The sequence below is a fragment of the Leopardus geoffroyi genome, chromosome A1 (genome assembly GCF_018350155.1).
Source record: "Leopardus geoffroyi isolate Oge1 chromosome A1, O.geoffroyi_Oge1_pat1.0, whole genome shotgun sequence".
NCBI classification, from domain to species: Eukaryota; Metazoa; Chordata; class Mammalia; order Carnivora; family Felidae; genus Leopardus; species Leopardus geoffroyi.
Genome location: NC_059326.1, coordinates 238,143,232 through 238,165,067, shown reverse-complemented (window position 1 = coordinate 238,165,067; position 21,836 = coordinate 238,143,232). Strand labels below are relative to the sequence as shown.

The window sequence follows — 21,836 nt, the reverse complement described above, 5'->3', positions numbered from 1 at the left end:
GATGGGTAGGTGAGTAGGTGGATGGGTGGATGGGTGGATGGGTAGGTGGGTAGTTAGGTGAGTGGGTAGGTGGGTGGATGGGTAGGTGGGTAGATGGTTAGGTGAGTGGAAGGGTCGGTGGATGGATGGATGGATGGATGGATGGATGGGCGGATGGGTAGGTGAGTGGGTAGGTGGGTGGGTGGGTCCTGCTCATCTGGTGGCACTCACTTCCATGTCCTTGCATAAGACATCGTTAGCCCTGGACGGATGCTTCAGCTATGAAGGAGCCAAGACCAATGGGGATGTCAGGGAGGGTGAGGGGCATTGCCCACCCATGCCGATGAGTTTTTTCCTCACTTAGAGAAAAGGGAGAAACAGACCCCCTCAGATTAAGTAAGTTATTAAAATATAATTTTAGAATAATATCTGGGTTAGATTCAGATTCTGTTGTATGGAGAAAAGAAGACTGACATGTTTTATGAGACAATTGATAAAGTAAACAGCAGTAAATGACACCTGCTGTATACACTACAGAGTCTAAAACCATGGGAGCCAAGAGCTCTCCAAGGGCGGGTGGGCCTGCTCACTTGTATTGGAGTTCATGGTGTGTGCCCTCTCCCGTGACACCTCTCCCCGCCTCCTGCTCCCTGGCAGTGACCATGGTGCCTCTGTTTGCCTCTCCTCCAGGGCCAGGGAAAGACCCCAGGCCCCTGCAACATATTCATAAGGTGCCCTGGGCTCTTGTCTCTGAGCAGACACGTTCTTCCCTGGTGGAAAAGAGGCGACCTGAAAAGTCAACATTTTTGGGGAGACATGTGTTGGGTATCGTGGTGAGGGTAGACCCCTCCTGTGTGCAGAGCAGGGGTGCATGAGGAATGTGGGAGGGTGTGGGGGTGTGTATGGGGGCCTGTGCAGTGTGGGTGGGGTATGGGGCATGTGGGTACACGTGGGTTGGGCGTGGGGGCGGGTGTGACGGGCGTGGGGTGCCCAGGGCACACGTGGCCTGGCTGTGCTCCCGAGGGGTGCTGGGTTGTGTGGGGTCGTGGCCAGCAGGGCCTGGTGGGACTCATCTCCTAAACTGGGGATGGGGCCCAGGGCTGGCTGGGGTGAAGAGCAGAGCTGGCAAGGACAGAGTGGCTGTCTGCTCCTCCCCGGTGCATAGGGAGCAGGCGGGCCTGCTGGACGGAGCTGGTGGCCATGCGGTGGGTGGAAAGTGTGCTCTGTGCAAACCCCTGTCCGTGGCCTGGCGTGCTCCCTCCCTGGGCCGGTCTCTTCTGGACGCCCCTGAGCATTGGAAGGACGGAAACAGCCCTGAGGACGGTGTCTGCCCACTTGCTCCCGGCCCTCGAGTTATTTGTCTTTTGTGTCCTTCTGAGCGATGTGGGTGAAGGACCTTCCCGCATCATCAAAGCTCATTTCCCCAAATCCTGGGGTAGCCGCCTGCCCCTCTGTGGTTCCAAGGGCTCACAGGCCCTTTTCCCCCTGCAGTGGCCACAAAGGAGGGCAGGGCTGGGGACACCCCACCGTTCCACAGCGGATGACGCGATCCCAGCGTGTGTGCCCAGCTTCCATGATCCCTGACACGCTCAGCGTTTTCCTTCTTTTGCTTTTGTATTTAACTGGAAGAGACAGTGGAAACAAAGTGTGTGGGCAGGGAGGAAGGGTGGGCTTCCCATCCCATCTTGACTTTGGGGAGGCAGGCACGAGTCCAAGGTCCCCCAAAGCCACCCATCCTCTGCAGTCACCTTGCTTATGCCAGGACAGGGCCCTGCACGATGAGAAAATGTCCCACGTGTTAAGGGAAGGCACCCTGAACCAGGGTCGGTGCTCAGACTGGAGGCAGGTTAAGAAGGTGTGCAGTTGAGGACAAAGGGCCAGGATGGAGTGGAGCTGCCCTCAGACCTGCCTGGCCTGCGCCTCGAGGGCTCAGGGTCCCCGGCACCCACGCCCGAGTCTCCTCCGTGTAAGCCCGGGACGGTTAGGAGACCACTGCTCAGTGACCTGCACTTCGGGAGGGCTGGGGACGGCCCAGGGTCCCCCTTGGCGGGAGACGGTGGCCGGAGGGCCTGCCTGGCAGGAGGCTTCTGTCCAAGGCAGACTCTGAAGAGCTGGGGGGACCCTGGGTGAGGACAGCGGGGTTGGGGTGCAGCCTACGTGTCGGCCATCAGGAAGCCCACGCAGTCCCCCCGAGACCAGGCTGGAGCTCAGCACGTCCGTGCAGGCAGGGGCAGCAGGGGCAGAAGCAGGAGCCCTGGGCTCCGGACGCAGGCAGGTGGTCACAGAGCCAGAGCGGGGACCCGTCTGGGGCTCCAAGAACCAGCGGGGCCCAGGCAGCCCGAGAGCACGTGTGAGGCTCAGCCGACAGGTACCGGTGCTCCGTGAGCCCACCCCGTAGGGCCCGGCCCAGCGAGGGATGGAATCGTCCGCCACCCCACAGCCCGAAAGGCACAGTGCGAAGCTCCCGGCCCTCGCCACCCCGTCAGATGTCCGCAAAGAGGGCACCCCTTCCCGCTTGGGCCTGGCCCGCCATGGGCCCCACTCCCCTGGGGAGGCAGGTCCGTGGCACCTGGAGGACGGGTGAGGGCCTCGTGGCCGGAGACAGAGCCCCACGGGGCTGGGGCTTTCCGGCCGAAGGGGGACATCCGCAGATAGGAGAGGGGTGCAAACGCCGGGTTACCTTCAGAGCGGCTTCGACCAAGAGACAGGGATGGCGGGTGCCCCCGGCGGCTGCTGGGGGAGCCCCTCTGCGCCCCCACCTGTCTGCACTTTTCACTCCCCGTTGATTTTCGAGGTCGAGGGTGGAAAAGAAAACACTTTCCTGTTTCAGACTCGGGGACCCCTGTGCCTGCGTGGCCCCTCCTCTCCTCTCTGTCCACACCTCCGCTCCGGAGTCTCCCACGCGGTGTCTGCGCGTGCACCCGGGCTGAGGGAGGGCTCGCGGCCGGCGGGGAGGGGGCCCCGAGGCCCCGCGATGTTTATTCACGTCAGGCCGGGTGCGCGGCCCTGGGCCTCAGAGAGCTGTGCACCCGCGTGGCCCCAGCTCCGGAGTTTCCGATCAGGGTTTTAAAAGCCTAACCTGAACACTCTAAGACGTCTCTCCTGGCCTCTTTGTGGGTTGGGGGCAGGTGCCCGCGTGTCTGGGGCGGCTGTGGGTCAGCGCCATGGAGGAAGGGTGACTTCGATGCCCTCGGACCCACACACCTGGGTCAGAATCTGAGGCGTGTACAAATGGGTCTGCAACCGGCCTGGAACACGAGTCCACCAACTGGGAATGCCCCCTCCTTGCCAGTGACAAGTGGAGAGGAGGGGACCTTTCGGCCGGCTGGCTGTCCTCCGCAGAGGCGGGGGCTGGGGAGGGCGGGGAGCAGGCCCCTTCTCTGCCCCAGACCCTCAGCCGGTGTCCAGAGGGGGGGCCCGCAAGTCCGGAATAGATGCCAGCCTGTGTTTGATCAGGGGTAAAATCCGCAGAGGCGACAACATCTTGCTCTGCCTGCCGTCCAGGGACAGTCATTAAAAATGAAGCAGGGCTCAGAGAGGCCCAGAAGGCCCCGTGTCCTCTCCAGATACAAGAGGGACACACGTTCCAGACATGTCACGAGCAATATCCATTGTGTTTACTCCTCAGACCCGCCGAGGGGCCTCCTGCCACAGCTGAGGACCCCGGGCCAGGCCACCCCGGGGCCTTGTATCCGTGGGGCCGGGGGACTTGGGGCGAGGGTTCAGGAAGGACTTCTCTCTCTGCTCGTGGAGGGGAAGGGTCCACACTCCGGGAGCCGTGCTGGGAGCCACCCCCCCCCCCCCCCCCGACAGAAATCCTAGACTCGTACGTACAGTGTGGCTGGGAGTTCAGCATCATGGGTTTCTCCTTTAACAACAGATCGAGGCGAGCAGCTTGGGCCCGCCAGACAAAGCCTCTCTGCACACGGCGTCGACCGTCAGAACGAGGGGCGTCCGGCCGGCAAAGCGCACTCAGGGAGCACCCTTCCAAGGAGCCGCCCCTGCCCGGCCCCCACCTGCAGCCTCGAACCTTCGGTGCGGCTCAGCTCGCAGGAACAGCAGCTCCGAGGGGCCACTGAGCCCTGGCGACTTCGGCTGTGGGTCCCTGAGCCTCCGACCCGCCCTCTCTGCTGGCCTTCGCTGCGCTTGTCCCGGAGAGGAGGCCCCATGTGTTTTACGGACTCCTCGAGCCCCTTTTCCCAAATAGGGAGACTGTCTCCAGACCATCCAAGCGCTGCGGGGGAGAACTCCTCCCCCTCCTCCCGGTCTCCCCCTCCTTCCTCCTCTCGCCCTCGTCCTGTCCTCCTCCTCCCCCTCCTCCCCCTCCCTCCTCTTCCTGGTCCTCTCTCACTCCTCCCCCTCCTCCTGGTCTCCCCCTCCTTCCTCCTCTCCCCTCCCTCCTGTCCTCCCCCTCCCCCTCCTCCCCCTCCCCCCTCCCCCTCCCCCCTCTTCCTGGTCCTCTCCCTCTCCTCCCCCTCCTCCTGGTCTCCCCCTCCTTCCTCCTCTAGCCCTCCTCCTCCCCCTCCCCCTCCTCCTCCCCCTCCCCCCTCCTCCTGGTCTCCCCCTCCTTCCTCCTCTCCCCTTCCTCCTGTCCTCCTCCTCCCCCTCATCCCCCTCCCTCCTCTTCCTGGTCCTCTCTCACTCCTCCCCCTCCTCCTGGTCTCCCCCTCCTTCCTCCTCTCCCCTCCCTCCTGTCCTCCCCCTCCCCCCTCCCCCTCCCCCCTCTTCCTGGTCCTCTCCCTCTCCTCCCCCTCCTCCTGGTCTCCCCCTCCTTCCTCCTCTCCCCTCCCTCCTGTCCTCCCCCTCCCCCTCCTCCCACTCCCCCCTCCCCCTCCCCCCTCTTCCTGGTCCTCTCCCTCTCCTCCCCCTCCTCCTGGTCTCCCCCTCCTTCCTCCTCTCTCCTCCCTCCTGTCCTCCCCCTCCCCCTCCTCCCCCTCCCCCCTCCCCCTCCCCCCTCTTCCTGGTCCTCTCCCTCTCCTCCCCCTCCTCCTGGTCTCCCCCTCCTTCCTCCTCTCACCCTCGTCCTGTCCTCCTCCTCCCCCTCCTCCCCCTCCCTCCTCTTCCTGGTCCTCTCTCACTCTTCCCCCTCCTCCTGGTCTCCCCCTCCTTCCTCCTCTCCCCTCCCTCCTGTCCTCCCCCTCCCCCTCCCCCCTCTTCCTGGTCCTCTCCCTCTCCTCCCCCTCCTCCTTGTCTCCCCCTCCTTCCTCCTCTAGCCTTCCTCCTCCCCCTCCCCCTCCTCCCCCTCCCCCCTCCCCTTCCCCCCTCTTCCTGGTCCTCTCTCTCTCCTCCCCCTCCTCCTGGTCTCCCCCTCCTTCCTCCTCTCCCCTCCCTCCTGTCCTCCCCCTCCCCCTCCTCCCCCTCCCCCCTCCCCCTCCCCCCTCTTCCTGGTCCTCTCCCTCTCCTCCCCCTCCTCCTGGTCTCCCCCTCCTTCCTCCTCTAGCCCTCCTCCTCCCCCTCCCCCTCCTCCCCCTCCCCCCTCCCCTTCCCCCCTCTTCCTGGTCCTCTCTCTCTCCTTCCCCTCCTCCTGGTCTCCCCCTCCTTCCTCCTCTAGCCCTCCTCCTCCTCCTCCCTTTCCCCCCTCCTTCTGGTCTCCCCCTCCTTCCTCCTCTCCCCTTCCTCCTGTCCTCCTCCTCCCCCTCCTCCCCCTCCCCCTCCTCCTCCCACTCCCCCCTCTTCCTGGTCCTCTCCCTCTCCTTCCCCTCCTGCCTCTCCCCCCCTTTTCCTCCCTCCCTCCTTCCTCCCCAGCCCTTCCTCCCCTCCTCCCACTTCCTTCCCTTCCCTCCAACTCCCCCCCCTACCCTTGAGTGTGCAAGAGGAAGAAACGCGGGAGGAAGAGTGCTCACCGAAGCTTCTGACTGTGCACGCGCACACCGCCCTTCCCAGAGAGCTCTTCCGGGAGAGCTGGACCCCACATTGGACGCCCCTCCCCCCAAGGCTTGCTGCCTGAGGAGCAAGGGGACAACAGGTGCCTGAGACTCGCGCCCGGGGCCTCTCCCCAAAAGGCTGGCCGAGCTCACACCTGCGCCCAGCCCCTTCCTCTCTCTGTGTGTGCTCCCGCCCCGACTGAAAACACAAGCATATTCTCTGCTCACCCTTGAGTTCGCTGTGGAGCCGTGATTTTCTTCCAGATGGGGGCTCCCGGCAGGCTGGAGCTGGGCCGCTGGGGTGCTGGGCGGGAGGAGGGGCAGAGCCCTGTTGTTGCCCTGTCCCTCCTCCTCCGTCCTGGAGGGCAGCCCGCGGGGGCGGTACTTGGTTGGCCTGGACGCCCAGTCACGTCCCCTGACATTTCCCGAGAGCTAGTGGAGCCCTGGGCCACCGAGAAGCGTGCCTGCGGGGTCTCGGCGTGTCTCTGGGGTGTGAGCTCCCCACTGTAACCCTGGGGGTCTCGCCCTGGGTGTGGGCAGGGGCTTCGAGCCTGTGGCCTTACGTTCCGCATCCCCTTTCTGGCCACACGCACCCCGACTCGTTTCGAGCTCAGGGGCTGTGGCTCCCACACCAGGGTCACCAGCCCTGGGCAAGATGCCCTCCCGGAGTCAGGCCTGCCTGGGTCAGAAGCCCCCCTGTCCCTGGTGAGGCTAGCAGCCCGGCTGCTGGCGGGAGCCCGCTGGCCGTGCGCAGGGGGCCTCCCACACGGAGCTCCAGGGGCCGAGGCAGGTGCGCCTGTCTGTGAGGTTTGCTAGGGAAAGCGGGTATTTGTGAATGAACGAACAGGGAGGGCCTCCCCTCTGCGGGATGGCTTCCCTCGCTGACCTGGCCGGTAAAGTCACGGGGCTAGGTTTTCCTTGCAGAGAAGGGAGCCCTAAGCACCTAGCATGGCCGTTTTGAATCGCTCGCTTACGTCTGTTTTAAACAAAACCTTCCGGGAGTTGGTGCAGAGAAGGGGCAAGGGGGGAAAGGGGGAAGGTTAGGGCACCTTCCAGAAAGTGGGAGGGGGGGGGCTCCAGGGGGTGGGGGTGGGGGCTTCAATTCCTCTGGGGCCGAGGTGCCCAGTGACCGGTCCAGTGAGTCTGCAAGCCTGTCCTTGACGGATCTTTATCTGTACGAGTTTTAAGTATTGATTTGTAACTTAATGACACCTCTGCTGAAAAGACTTGTCAGTGAGGAAACATTTCCGTTGATTCCGGTCCATCCTCTGCTCCGGGTTTTAGTTTTTTATTTCCTGAGGCCGCAGGCAAATAAAGGGCCTGGGGACAGCGGGGGATGGGGAGGATAATGGGGGACAGCAGAGGACAGCGGGGGACATCAGGAGGCATCAGGGGTCAGGGGACAGCGGGGGACACCGGAGAACAGTGAGGGAGAGTGGGAGACAGCAAAGAGGGATAGTGGGGGGTCAGCAGACAGTGGAGGACAGTGGGGGAGAGCGGGGGACAGCAGAGGAACAGCAGGGACAGGGACATTGGGGATGGTGGGGGACAACGGAGGACAGTGGGGGGATAGCAAGGGACGGGGCGCAGGGACAGAGGGGGACAGTGGGGGACACTGGGGGGACAGCAGGGGTCAGCAGTCTACCATGTCCTGCCAGCCTCTCCTTCACCGTTAAATACATGCAGACAGGCTTCTGCCAAGGCATCAGTGAGGACATGAGCAGGAACACTCATGAAGAGCTTACGGGGGGGGGGGGGTGGCAGGGGTCACTGTTCATGGTTTCCCTAGGGAGTCACCACACCACCTTGCTGCCTGCAGGTAGTTGCTAACTATTCATTCATTCATTCATTCATTCACTTATTATGTTTATTTTATTTTTGAGAGACAGGGAGACTGAGCATGAGCAGGGGAGGGACACAGAGAGGGAGACACAGACTCAGAAGTAGGTTCCAGGCTCTGAGCTATCAGCGCAGAGCCTGACGCGGGGCTCGAACTCATGAACCGCGAGCTCAAGACCTGGCCGAAGTCGGACGCTTAACCGTCTGAACCAGCCAGGCGCCCCCGTAGCTGTTCTTCAAACGGCGGCAAATATTCCCGTGGTCCTCAGGATGTCTCTACGTGAAAATGCCACAGGGTGGGTTTTACCTTCAGGGTGGGAAGCCCCCAGCGCTGCCTGCGTGAACACACTGCGTGTGGAGATTACCGCGTAACTTCCGGAATAACGTCCTTAGAATATCCAGCCAAAGAGTTAGCGAGTGAAAGAACTTACAAACCGTTCTTTGGGGAGAAAGGCCCTCAAAACATTTTACCAACCAGAAGCAGCTGCGTTTCTGCGGTAACGTTCACTGCTCGCCTCTCGTGCACGACCTTCTCCGGGGTCACGCCAGTGGGACCTGTCTGCAGTCACGGCTTTCTCCGCCCGGTGCTCCCGGGGCCACCCCGCCAGCTGACCTAGAATACTACTGTGCCAGCCACGGCGTGCACTCCGCAAAGTGATAGGCACACTTTAGGCAAATGTGAGACCGGAGACTTGCCTTGAACTTCTCAAACCTACAGGGATGGCCGGACAAAACGGAGTCAAGTAACCCCCGAGAAAGGAGGAGGCGGGACCAGCAAAGTCTCCCACCGCACGTGCAAGGGGTGCAGGTCAGCACAGCCTCTGACTGGCATGCTAGAGGCGCAAGCCGGTCCTGCCCGCGGCCAGAGCCAGGGACGGCCACCTCTGGATGCTCAAGCCCTCCTCCTGCCGCCCTGACTTGTCTGGGGCATGTGGGGCAGGCAGCTGTGGGGTGCTCCCCGACCAGGGTCCCCTCCTTTCCCTTCCCTAGCCCTTCCCTGCTCTCCTGTATTCCCCCTTTCTTCTCCTCCCCTCCCCTCCCCTCCCTTCCCCTCCCCTCCCCTCCTCTCCCCTCCTCTCCCCTCTTCTCCTCTATCTTTCTTCCCTTCCCTTCCCCTCTCCTCTCCTGCCCTCCTCTACTTTCCCTTCCCCCTCCCCTCCCCTCCCCTTCCTCCTCCCCACCCCTCCACTTCCCTCCCTTTCCCTACCCTTCCCTGTCTTACCCTCTCCTCCCCAGACCTTCTCTACTCTTTTCTCCCCCGTCCACCTTCACCCCCCACCCCAGGCTTTCCTGTGTGCTCTCCTTACTCTTTGCCACAATGGCAGAGCCCGAGGATCTGATTCTGGAACTTTCCCTGCTCCCTCCAGGTGCACCTCCCTCCCTTTCACCCCACCCTCTGCCCCTGTCTGGCTGTGCCCCTCCTCTTTCCCTTAACTCCTCATCAAACGGGGTCAAAGAGTCCGCTATTAGACAAGTCCACGGCAGCCCATCTTCCCAAAGCGGGTGATAGTTCTCATTTCTTATTGACAAACAGAAACAGGTAGACCAATAGGTCAAGATTTTAGCCAAGTTGTTTCTGTGCAGGGGCTTTGCTGTCCTCATGTGTGAGTGGTCTGCATTAGAGTGTGCCTCCCCAGATACCTCTGGCAGAGGCCCCTGTGCCCCGGACGGGGCACACCGGGACCCAGGGGGGCACCTTGCTTCTCCGTTTCACCGCGAAGCCCTCCCTCACCAAGGCAAGGAAAGTCTCACACGTGGGCGTGTTTGTCTCCCATTGGGTGCCTTTGACTCCTTCATTTCGGGGAGCTCCAAAGCAGGCTGATGTCACAACACAGTAGATAGAAGCTGGAACCAGCAGCCCATCCTCCCCCCGAGTCCGGACGTGCCCGCCACAGCCCCTGGAGTCCTGTCCCCCACGTGCCGGAGAAGCAGCCAAAAGCTTTGCTGAAGCCCCTTGGGTTGGCCAACAAGGGGCCGGCGGTCCCTGTGATGCTCATTTTAATTTGAGAAGTGTAGGTGAGCCCTTCTCTACCTTCAAACTCCCTTCGAAGAACGGACCACCGTGATTATACGTTAAATATGGTTCAAACCTGCAGGGAACCGTGACTCAATAAGCGTGAAAAAATTAATGAAAAGCTTAATTATTATAATAATACCATTAAAATCTAATAAAGAAAGGAAAAAAGTTGATTTCATTTTATTTTAGCTCGGGCATCTAATATCTTTTTCTCCCCCTTTAGCAGAAACATAATTAATTCAGACGTGGATTTTTCCGAAAAGCTGAATTACAGGCTTTAGCACTTCAAAATATCCAAAGAGGAACAGAAGCATGAAATACAAAATACAGCACACAGAGCGACAGAGGAGGAGTGCAGGGCCGGCCTAGAGACTTCGTCCGGGAGGCTGCCATTTTCAGGAGGCCCAGTCTTTCTGCTGCTTTCAATTACTTACGGATCTCCCGGCTGTTCTGACTCCTGCGTTGGCCTCCAGAGCCACAAAGCGTGTGGGTGTTTTAAGGCTCAGGGTATTAATTCAATCAACAGTAACGCAGAAGCCCTTGGAAGCTCCGTGGGGTGCAATCCTCTGCCTGCTGCCTGCTCGTGGCCGCATACCCAAACGTGCAAGAAAGCTCGTCACCCAAGGCTCCAAGGCCAACATTCCCGACTTCGTTTTCCAATATATTTCTATGTTCATAAATGTTTCCGGTGGACACGGGAGTGACTTCACTGGAAACCGGTTTCTTTTCGTAATAATTCTCTTCTGCCACTAATTCCTTTTGAAGACCGTGTCTGCCCACTCTGTGCCCACTTTTCCTGCATGAGTGTTTATTCAACAAACGTTTATTGAACACATACTATAAGCCAGACCCCATATTAGACACTGAGAAGTCAAATTTAAATGAGGGTCAGATTGGTTAAAAGCTAATCAATTCAGCTAAATTGCCGTCATGTGAATGACAGCGACCAAAAGATGCTTGTCGATCCTCTGACTCATGGTCAGGGTCCACTAGGGTTTATTTATTCTGGTTTGAGCAGAGCAATAACCAACCACTAAATGCTGTCAGTTCTAGGCTTAATTGTTGGTGAATGTTTCTCCATGGCCCATTGTAGGTTCCATGGCCACATCCCCTGCTGGGTCAGGCTGCAGGGGGCGTCCCATCCTGTGCCACCCCACTGCCACCAAATGCCAGAACTCGGCGCGAAGGCCTGAGGCGGGGACCCACCAGCCTGGCCGAGTCCCGCTGACCCCAGGGAACCTGGTGTGCCTGGGTCTGGGTGGGTTTTAGAGCGGAAAGCCAGGCCCCCAGGACGGCTGACCGGCCTCCCAGAGGAGGCGCTGTTGGTCCAGGGATGCAGTCACCACCGGGCTCCCTGGAGGGGGACGCTGTGTGTGCCTTGCGCCGTGGCAGGAGGCAAGGCCTGGACCCCTCTGGTCAAGAAAGGCACGTGCAAAGTGAAACCTACACACGTTTTTCATAGATCCGGAGGCAAGAGTAATGGTTGTCAGGCCCACAGCCACAGGAGCAGCCCCGACCCCGTCCTGGTCCTGCCCCCGGGCACCCCCTCCGGAGGAACATCCCTGAGCCTGCAGAAGAAATCCCCACAGGTTTCCCTGCGCTCTTTTCCTCATGTCCCGGCTTCCCCAATTCCTGCGCTTTTAGCCCAAAGAAAGAAGAGGCTGGCCGCTGGGCTGCCAGCTTCGCCCTGGACTTCTTTTTGAACGAAGCCCTTAATGCTACAAAATAACCTTCCTGTGACCCAAGGCAAACAGGACCACTGCGTCCTGTGTTCGTGATAACTTCCCAACCAGTTCTCACGCCTGGCTGCTCGTGAACATAAGAATCCGGAATAATCCGGAGAGCGCGTTGTAAGGACCATGCTGGCAAAGCCCCAGGTCCTGGCCGGGACGGCTGCCTGAGGCTAGCTGGGGTTTGCTACAAGGACTCCGGCAGCCAGGGTTGAGAACCGCATCCTAACAAAAGTCGCCACGTCTCTAAATGGCTTCTATCAAAAGAGAGAGAGAGAGAGAAGAGGAAAGACGTGTTTTGGCATGTTTATGTTCTGCATCCCTTGGTTCTGGCGACGCTGTGCTTTGTGAAGCTTCTCTGTACTCCTCGGATCCCAGCCTTTAAACCAACGCGGCTGTAAAAAACGCCCATGTGTCGAAACTGATGAGTATGTGTGCTCGCCTCTGTCTACCGTGGGTTCGTAAGGACCGGCTGTAACACACCGGGGCGATGACTTGGGGAAAAAGTGGTGGGAAAACCAAGGCATGTCTAGATTTTGGCAAATGAGTCGGACATTCGGGTCTGGACGAGGGCTCCGGGGCACTTTGCCAAGCCCCTTCCCCCCACGTTTCTGAAGCTATGTGCATCTGAAGGGAAACGTGGGCCATACGTCTGGGACTCATCCACACAGAAGTCATCGGCACATTTTGTAAGAAGTGTCTGGTGCTCAGAAAGCCTTCTCAACTAGTTTCCACGTCTTTAGCTTTTGCAAAAGGAGCTTGTAGGTGAAAAGACAGCGATACAGAATCGTCAGAAGTGTGCATGGTTTGTGCAATGACAGAGGCACCCAGTTCCTGAAGGAGCCGGACAAAGCAAGGGGGATTCACCACCAAAGAGAGAAATTCCAGACACAGACCCTCACCTTATTTTACCCCCACAATGTGCTGGGAGATGACTTTGTTAGACACCTTTAGGAGAAAGATTCATTCGTGCTACGGAGAGAGAGAAGACAGCCTTGTACTTTCTGCTTCTTTTGAAACAGGTTGTCTTATATAAGATCAAAATTAGAGTGTGGTGAACCTTCCGTCCAGCGTCCACACTGAGATCCCAGGACGAGGAACACCACAAAGCAAGGACCAGCTTTTGCTGCAGCTTCAGTGGGGCATCTGCTCACCTGGGGCTTGGCCAAGGTCAGGTCCCAGCCTGGGATTTGCATTTGTCCTTTTCACGGGGACACAGCCCTCTTTTTTTCCCATGAATCTTGCACCCGTTGGCTTCTGCCGGTCATTCCAAAGGCTCAAAGTCAGCCGGCCTTCCGGTGTGTGAACCCCAAGTAACCGCGGGTCCACACTGCAGGCCCGGTGCAGAGATGCACGGACACACTCCGGATGCAGACTCTCGGACTCCTGAGTCTTGGGGGTGCGGGCCCTGTTCTGCAGGTGTCGCTGCTCCTGGTCCAGAATGCGGACCCCAGGCTGCGGGGTCCGTGCTCACAGGAGGCTGGTGCAAGGGGCCGGGGCCTGGTCTCTAGGTCATGGAGGTAGCTCAGCCGGGGGAGAGCTGACCAGGGGCGTGAGCAAACGCCCGTCTTGAGTGTTATTTTTCTGGGACCTGCTGCTGCCTTGGAAGCCGGGGAAGAATGGTGTGTGCGTGTTTCTCTCCTGTGTTCGATGTTCACTAACACGAACTTAGTGAGTTCTGACAAAGAATCCAGGTAAATGAAGGGGGTGGTGATGGTCATGTTGTCCTCGTGACAGAAAAGGACGACAGAAGCTCATCTCAGGGCTGAAGAAACAGCTTCACCCCAGCGCTCCAGGAAGTATCCGAAACCAGCCTCGCTCCACTCGGGTCACCGTCAGGGACCTGCTCCAGGCAGCTACAGCTGGGAGGTGAGCGAGGGGATTGAGTAAAACCACCCGGGGTTGCAGACAGAGCCCTGACACCAGGTAAACCAGAAGGAGCAAACAGCGGGCCATCTGGCAAAGGCTCTTGGAGAACCAGTTTCTAAGTCCGCTGGCCAGGAGGCCACCACTTGCTTGGGGAGAAGCAAATTTGGGGACAACCTGCCTACTTAGCCCCAGTGAGCCGCCTTGACTCCATGGGGCTGGCAGCCGTCGTCGGTGACCCCAGTTCTCGACCCCCTGAGCGGGGCCGGTTATAACAGGGGCAGAGGAGCGTGTGGGACTCCTTTTCCAGCCATGTAGCGCAGCCCTGCCAAGCCCACCCAGAGCCCTCTCTTCCCCCTGCACCCCCGGGGGGGGGACCCCAGAGCCCGGGACCGCGCCAAGGTCTCCACACCTGCAGGCCAGCGCTCTGCGTCTTTACACGGCAGAGGCAGGAGGCCACCGCCCGCCCGCCTCAGTGGCCGCATGATCCCCATCGACGCCACAGACACCCCTCAATTCTCAGAGCAAACTGCGTTTGGTCGGGAGCCCGTGAAGTTTCAAAGCTCCGTGTGTGGTTTTCACAGCTGCCTGGGCTCTGCCTGGTTCCCGAAGTCAAAAAAGCAGATGTACCAGTTTAACAAGGACCAGGGCCAAGCATTTTGGGGGAAAACTAGAAATGCCACGTTAGCCGAACATCACAGGAAGACACAAAGTGGCGGAACATTGGTGTCCCGATGAGCTGAGGTCCCGGCGAGAGGCGCTGGCCCCGGCCGGCGACAAAGTGTCATTCCAGCCCTCGCGTGCACCGCCCCGCAAGCATCAGTGGGGGAAGGGGTGATGAGCCACTTTTACACTAGTGAGCCAGGCCTGAAAGACGGGCCAACTGAACACGGCTTCGGGTCTCCAGGGATGCTGCCCACTGCCAGGGAGAAAAGCTGACGCTTCTAGAAGGTCTCCCGTCCCCAGCGGGACAGCCTCTGGGAGTCCTGCTGTCAGTTCAGCCACCAGCATCAAAACCCTGGGGACCGTTTTGAAATGCAGGGTCCTGGCCCCTCCCAGGACTCCTAAACTATAATTTTGGGGGGGGGGTTGGTAAGTTCAGGGCAATTATTTTCAAGGATCCAAATTTTGAGAATTCCTAATGCACATGGGAAGGGACAAGCTGAAGCCTTTCCACCTCACTGGAACGTGCAAAAATATATTTCGTTCGCGAGTAAGACACCCAACTGAATCTCCAGCCCACGCCTGTGGTTTGGTGTTTTTCCGCAGAGAACCTTTCGAATTAGGGGGCCTGGGTCCGTTCATGGCCGTCTCTGTAATGGCCGTAATTACCGCGAGATGTTGAAATCACTGCAGAACAGCACCCCAGCTTGCTCAGCAACCCTTCCCTTCTGAGGTCTGTGCCAACTGGACCCGAGGTGGCACTTAGCGTTGCTGTGATGCTGGTCATCGTTGGCTGAGGATTAAAACGGGTGCCGAGTGTTGAGCTGGTTACGGTGAGAGGTTAGATTTAGCTCGATTTCGCAGAGGGCGGCCGCATCTGGGTGGAAGGCGCATGCGAGAATATTGAAGCGAACGGGGACAGGGTCCCCCCGGAGCCACGGAGCCGCAGGGTGCAAACTCCGGGCACTCCGTTCTCTCCAAGGGCTCATCTCCCCACTCGGAGTGGCCAGCCCGCCAACACCTGGCTGTGCTCACGGGGGTCTCGTGAGACACGTGGAGAAGGCTACGTGCGTGTGTCCACAGATGTGCCTGGTGCAGCCAACCCAACAGCCGGCCGTGCAGGTCCTCGCGGGCTCCTAACACACCCCCCGCACCTGCCAGTTCACCGTACCCTAGAACCAACCCAGAGGTGCTGCCGGGACTCTGGGGATGACGCGGGGCTCACCTCCAGCCCCGTGTGCGTGCGTGCGTGTGTCCTCAGTGCCATCGCACACAGCTCGACTAGTCACTGCACACACGTGGGTGCAGCTGCTAAGTTCCCACCCCCGTGCTGGCGGCTGAAGAGATCGATGCGACCTCAAACAAGTGAACCGATAAGCAGTGTGACCCTGATGCTCAAGCACCCCAGTCGAGACGGGGCACAGGGAGGCAGGGCGACTCAAAGTGCTCGGGGGAACCAGGCACGGGCAGGTCCCTGAGAGCAGACCTGTGCCCCACCCCCCAGTCACTTTTCAGCGCGAGAAAAGAGGCAATGTGCCCGCAGCCTGGAGCACCTAGGATGTGTTTCCGGATATGACCAAACGCAAGCAAGCAAAACTTTTCCTCTCCATTTGTAGGGATATGTCCCGGCGAGACCGCCCCACCGTGTACAGGGTGTCGGGGCCCCGACACTGGGTGAGGACTTGGCTTGCGGGAGCCAGAGCTGTGGTCCCGGGAGAGCCTGGCGCCGCTCGGAGGACAGAATGCAGGGCGGCCCCTGCACGGCTTCTTCCAGCACCCTAACGTGAGAGCAGTGCTCCTGGGCAGGGAGCACAACCCGTCCATGAAGCAACCGATGTCCCCAGTACCCGCTGGAGCCGGTGAAAACCACACGGGAACTGGGTCCTTCCTTCCCTCCCTCCACACTGTCTGTCCCCTCGGGCACTGCCCCTTCCGGCCGCCTCCCTCCTCCTGCTCCTTCCTGCCCTCTCCCTTTTCATGCTCCTTCCTGCCCCCTCCCTTTTCACGCTCCTTCCTCCCTCCTTCCTCCGCATGCTCCTTCCAGCCAGCCTCCTCCCTCCTTGTGCTCCTTCCTGCCTCTTCCTTCCTCGCACCCCAAACATGAACAAAGAAGGAGCAGGTCTCCTGCCTCACCCCTATGGCCACCGGTCTCAAGTTCTCCCACCATTGGGAGCTCCTGACAGCGGTGTGGCCAGTCTTCCAGACCCAGTCTTGGATGTCCTTATCTGCTCAGCATCCTTCCAGGTGAACGGGACATTTTTTGAAGACAACATCAATACAAAAAGTAACTGAGTCAAGAATGGGGACTAACTGTATGGTGCTCACAGCACTTTTGACTTAAGAAGCTTGTATTTATTTCATATTCCGATTAAAATAAACACAAAATACTGTCCATATGCCTTGTTGCACGCATCTCTTGGATGTATATGGATATAAATTTATGGACCCACGTATACGGACACATACTCTCTATGCACATAGGTATTTATATACCTGTAAATGTTTCTATAAATACATACATAGATTTATATACTATACATATGAAACAAAAGTGTGAGTACTTACTGAATTCTACATTCTTTCAAAGTCAGGAAACCGGTCAAACTTTAATGTGGTTCTTTTTAAATTACTTTTGATAATTTGGAGATAAAGATTCACAAGCGGTAAGAAAGTGAAGAGCGATGTCACCTACTCCGGTTTCCCCCACAGTGATATCTGGCGAGACTGTAGTTCCAATGTCACGGTGAGGAGCCCGAGGCGGACAGTCGAGAGCCAGAGCAACTCCGGCAGCCAGAGGGCCCGCGTCGTTTCCCTCCCCCGCCGCTCCCCCCACCTCAGTCCCTGGCAACCACTAACCCATTCTCCCTTTTTGCATCACTGAACGTTTCAAGAATGCTTCATACCTGGAGCCATGCAGTACGTAATCCTGAGAATTATATTTTTTGCTAGGGGAACCCTCTGAAGACTCACCCAGATTGCTGTGTGTTATCAGGACCACATGCCTTTCCACTGCTGAGTCGTATCCCACAGTGTGGAGTTGCCAGTTTGTTCAACCATTTACTCGCTGAAGGACATCAACCTTTCTCTAGTTCCGGGCATTATGCTAAAAGTTCCCAGGAATGTAAGTTTTTCTTTCTCTGAGATAATTATCCAGTAGTACAAGTGCTCCGTCAAATGGTATTTGCGTGCTTTGTCCTTTAAGAAACAACAAAACCTGGGCCCCTGGGTGGCTCAGTTGGTTAAGCATTCGACTTTGGCTCAGGTCATGATCTCACGGTTCATGGATTCGACTCTGCATCGGGCTCTGTGCTGACAGCTCTGCCCCTCCCTGGCTCATGCTCTCTCTCTCTCTCTCTCTCTCTCTCTCAAATAAACTTAAAAACAAAGTCAGGGGAGGGGGTGCCCGGGAGGCTTAGTCAGTTAAGCGTCTGACTTCAGCTCAGGTCATGATCTCACTGCTCATGAGTTCGAGTCCTGCATCGGGCTCTGTGCCGACAGCTCGGAGCCTGCAGCCTGCTTCAGATTCTGTGTCTCCCTCTCTTTCTCTGCTCCTTCACCACTTATGCTCTGTCTCTCTCTCAAAAATAAACATTAAAAAAAAGAAAGAAACAACAAAACAGTGTTCAGAATGACTACACCCTTTACATTCTCACCAGCAATATATGAGTGACCTAGCTTTTCTACATCCTTGCCAGCACTTGGTGGTGTCACTATTTTTTTAATTTTAGCATTTCTGATAGATGTGCAATGATGTCTCATTATGATTGCAGTTTGCATCTGCCTAATTGGTAATGATGTTGAATATAATTTTAGGTGCTCATTTTTGATCTGTATACCTTCCTTGGTGAAATGTTGGTTCATGTCTTTTTCCCATTTTCTACTCCATTATTTTTTTTTTTTTTTCAACATTAAGTGGTGAGAGCTCTTTATACAATTCAGATACTTAGTTTTGGCGGCTACCACATTTGCACATAGATTCTCCCAGTCTGTCTTTTCATTCAGTTAAGGGAGTTTTTTCACAGAGTTAAGGTTTTTAATTTTGATAAAGTCTTATTTACCAATTTTACCTTTTATGAATCATGTTTTAGGATGTATTTGCTTAGCCATAGATTCTAAAGATTTTCTGCTGTTTTTTTCCCTAAAGTTGTAAAATTTAACATTTTGTATTCAAGTCTGATGTATTTTGATTTAATTTTTATATCAAGTTTGAGGTTTAGGTCAGGGTTCGTCTTTCTGCATGCAGACGTCCGGTTGTACCTAGCATCATTTGTCGAAAGACTTGCCTTTGTACATTGGATTACTTTTGCGCTCTTATCAAAAATAAGTTTTGCATATCAGTGTGGGTCAGTTTCTAGGTTTTCTATTTTGTTCCATTAATCTATGGGACTGTCCATCCACCAATATACCCAGTCTGGGTTAATGGAGCTCTAAGAAGTCTGGAAATCAGTTGGACTGGTTCCTCCAAATTTATCCTTTTTCATTAAAAAAGAAAAAAAAAACCTCTTCTTGTTCCTTTTTTTTCCATATAATTTTTGAACACTATTCTCTACATCTACAAACACCTTGCTAGGTCTCCAATAGATATTGCATTAAACCATCCTTTCACTTGCAAGCTGCCTCCTTTGTTGTGTCTGAACTGAGTTTCTTGTACTCAGCATAGACTTGACTCAGTTTTCTTTTTTCTAAATCCACTCTGCCAATCTCTGCCTTTTAACTGATATATTTAGATCATCTACATTTAATGTGTTTGTTATTGTGTTAGGGATTCATGCTGCCATTTTATTCTCTATGTTTTTCACTTTTCTCTTTCTTTTTTCTGCTTTCCTATGGATTACTTAAACATTATTTTAGGGGCACCTGGGTGGCTCGGTCAGTTAAGTGTCTTACTTCAGCTCAGGTCATGATCTCCAGGTTCGTGGGTTTGAGCCCCACATTGGGCTCTTGGCTGATAGTTCGGAGCCTGAAGCCTGCTTCTGATTCTGTGTCTCCCTCTCTCTCTGCCCCTTCTCTGCTCACACCCTGTCTGTCTCTCTCTCTCTCACAAAAATAAACATCAAAAATTTTTTTAGAATTCAGTTTTGCTATATATACAGTGTTTTTAGTGAATCTCTTTGTTTAGCCTTTATTGTTGGTGTTTTAGGTGTTACATCACACATACATAATTTATCAGCATCTATTTTGTTTAGAAATTTTTTTTAACATTTGTTTATTTTTGGGAGAGAGAGCACGAGCGGGGAAAGGACAGAGAGGGAGGTACAGAATCTGAAGCAGACTCCAGCCTCTGAGCTGTCAGCACAGAACCCAGCATTGGGCTTGAACTCACGAACTGCTAGATCATGACCTGAGCTGAAGTTAGACGCTTAACCAACTGAGCCACCCAGGTGCCCCAGATTGCAATCTATTTGTGACATTCCATCAATTCAAATGAAGCGTGGGAACTTACCTCTTTCTATGCCACTTTACCCTCCTTGTCTGTAATATAATTGTTTTAAGTATCCTCTCTACGTGTATCTAGAATAAAATCAGGCAGCATTAAAAGTTTTGTTTAATCCTCAAAAATAATTGGGAAAACTCAAGAGGAGAAGAAAAATGTATTTGTCCATACTTTTACTCTTTCTGATCTTTCTTTGTTTCTGACATTCTAAGAGTCTTTCTTTTGTCATTTTCTTTCTGTTTAAAATGATATCTTTAGCCATTCTTCCAGAGCACATCAGCTGGCAGAACTTTTTTTTCTAAATTTTTCTTTCATCTGAGAGGATCTTGATACACCTTTCATTCCTCAAGGACTTACTCAAGTGGTTGGGATTCTGGAGCTATAGCTGCTTCCTTACAGTGACCAGAGGAGGTCATAGCACCCGTGCCAGCCTCCACACTTCCCGCCCAGAAGTCTGCTATCATCCAGATCATTCTTTTCCTGTAGGTTTCCACCTCTTCTCTTTCAGAGCTTTCCACCGCCTTACTTTCCAGAAGGTTGACAATGATGTGTTTTGGATAAATTGGGAGGATTTTACCCTGCTGGCCGTTTTATTCTGAGGAAGTGTTGCTCAGCTTCTTGCAAATTTAGGGTTATGCTTTTGCCGTGTTTGGGAAACATCCGGCCATTATCTCCGAGCGTGCTTTCTGGTTGCCTGTGTGACTGCAGTGGCGTGGTGTATTCCGCCGTGTCCCTCAGGCCCCGACAGTCTGGTGATGATTCCATTTTCTCTCCATGGTTCAAATTGAGTCATTCCCAGCATTCCATCTTCAAGCTGGCTAACTCTGTTCCCTCCATGTTGGTTTCAAGTACAGACATTGATTTTTTTTTTTTTTTTTTCATTAAAGTCGTTTTACGTTTAGTTCTAAGATTTCCATCTGGTCTTTCTTATATTTTCTCTTTTTATTTTTCTGAGAATTTCCATTTTCTTCTTCTTTTTTTAATTTTTAGTTTTGAGAGAGAGAGAGAGAGAGAGCACCTTCAGGGGAGGGGCAGAGAGAGAGGGAGACAGAATCCGAAGCAGGCTCCAGGCTCTGAGCTGTCAGCACACAGCCCGACGTGGGGCTCAAACCCACAAACTGCGAGATCATGACCTGAGTCTAAGTCGGATGCTTAACCAACTGAGCCACCCAGGCACCCCCCCCCAATTTTATTTTTATTTCAATAGTGTTCATATTATTCATGGAAGCACTTTGATCATGGCTGTTTTGAAATCTTATCAAGTGACGCTATTTCTTCCTCACCTCAGCACTGGCATCTACTAATCACTCCTTTCCCATTCAGTTTAAGATCTTCCTGGTGTGTGGTGTGATGAGTCACTTAAAAAAAATTATTTATTTACCTATAGAGAGAGACAGAGAGAGTGAGAGCAGAGGAAGGGCAGAGAGAGGGAAAGAGAGAGAATCCCAAGCAGGCTCCACTCTCAATGCAGAGCCTGACATGGGGCTCGATCCCATGAACAGTGAGATCACGACCTAAGCCAAAACCAAGGGTCGTATGCTCAAGCCGAAATTAAGAGCTACCCAGGTGCCCCAGATGAGTGATTTTTAACTAAAACCTCTACATTTTCATACCATGTTAGGAGACTGCGGACCTTATGCACACCGCTGACTTAGCTTTCTCTGGCACCAGTGCAGCAGGGGACGGTGAGGAGAGAGCCCAGTGTCCTCACTGATGTTTAAAGGGGGTCCTCAGTACCGCCAGGTGGGATGGGCATTCTGGCTCCCATGTGGCTTCCAGTGCCATCATGGTGGGGTGGCCTGCCGGGCAGGGACAAAACTCCCGAACCTCCACTAGGCATCCCCTGACACCACCCCAGTAGAAAGGGGAGGCACGCACCCTGATTACCACCGACAGCCATGGGAATCTCTCTGTCCCCCTGCTCGGCTTTCTCTGCTGACGCCTGGCAGGGGTATTGGGGGTCTCATCACAGCCTCATAGGGTGGAAGTGCAGACTCCCCACTTGGCCCTGGCTGGTGTGCATCCAGTAGGGCTGGTATGTGTCCAGTAGGGCTGGCATGCATCCAGTAAGGCTGGTGTGCGTCCAGTGGGACCACAGTCTTACGTGGTACTGGGCTGGGGTAGAGAGGCTACTGTGTAAAGTGGACTGTCCTGCCGGGCTGCTCTTTTCCTCGTCACTTGACCAGAGGGAGAAGACTTTTGTTGGACTTTTTTTGCCCCTCTGGGTATTCCTGTGCTGCTGGCTCCTTCAGCTCTGAGCCTGGGGTATATGAGGCAGAATGAAATCCAGAGAACTCCCCACCATGGCATTGCACCTCAGGCCTCTCTCCTCTCTCCGCCTTTCGGAGTCTTTGTGTATTTGTTTCATATATAAAGCCCAGAGATTTCAGTGACAAGAAGAGGGAAAATTACGTGCCTTCCCAGAAGAAGATCTGAAATCATTC

General features: G+C 55.5%; 1 pseudogene; it reads left to right on the top strand.

Moving 5' to 3' along the window:
• Window positions 1-2,395: 2,395 nt before the first annotated feature.
• The window catches only part of LOC123583846, an 88,219-nt pseudogene continuing 68,778 nt past the window's right edge, over window positions 2,396-21,836 (top strand).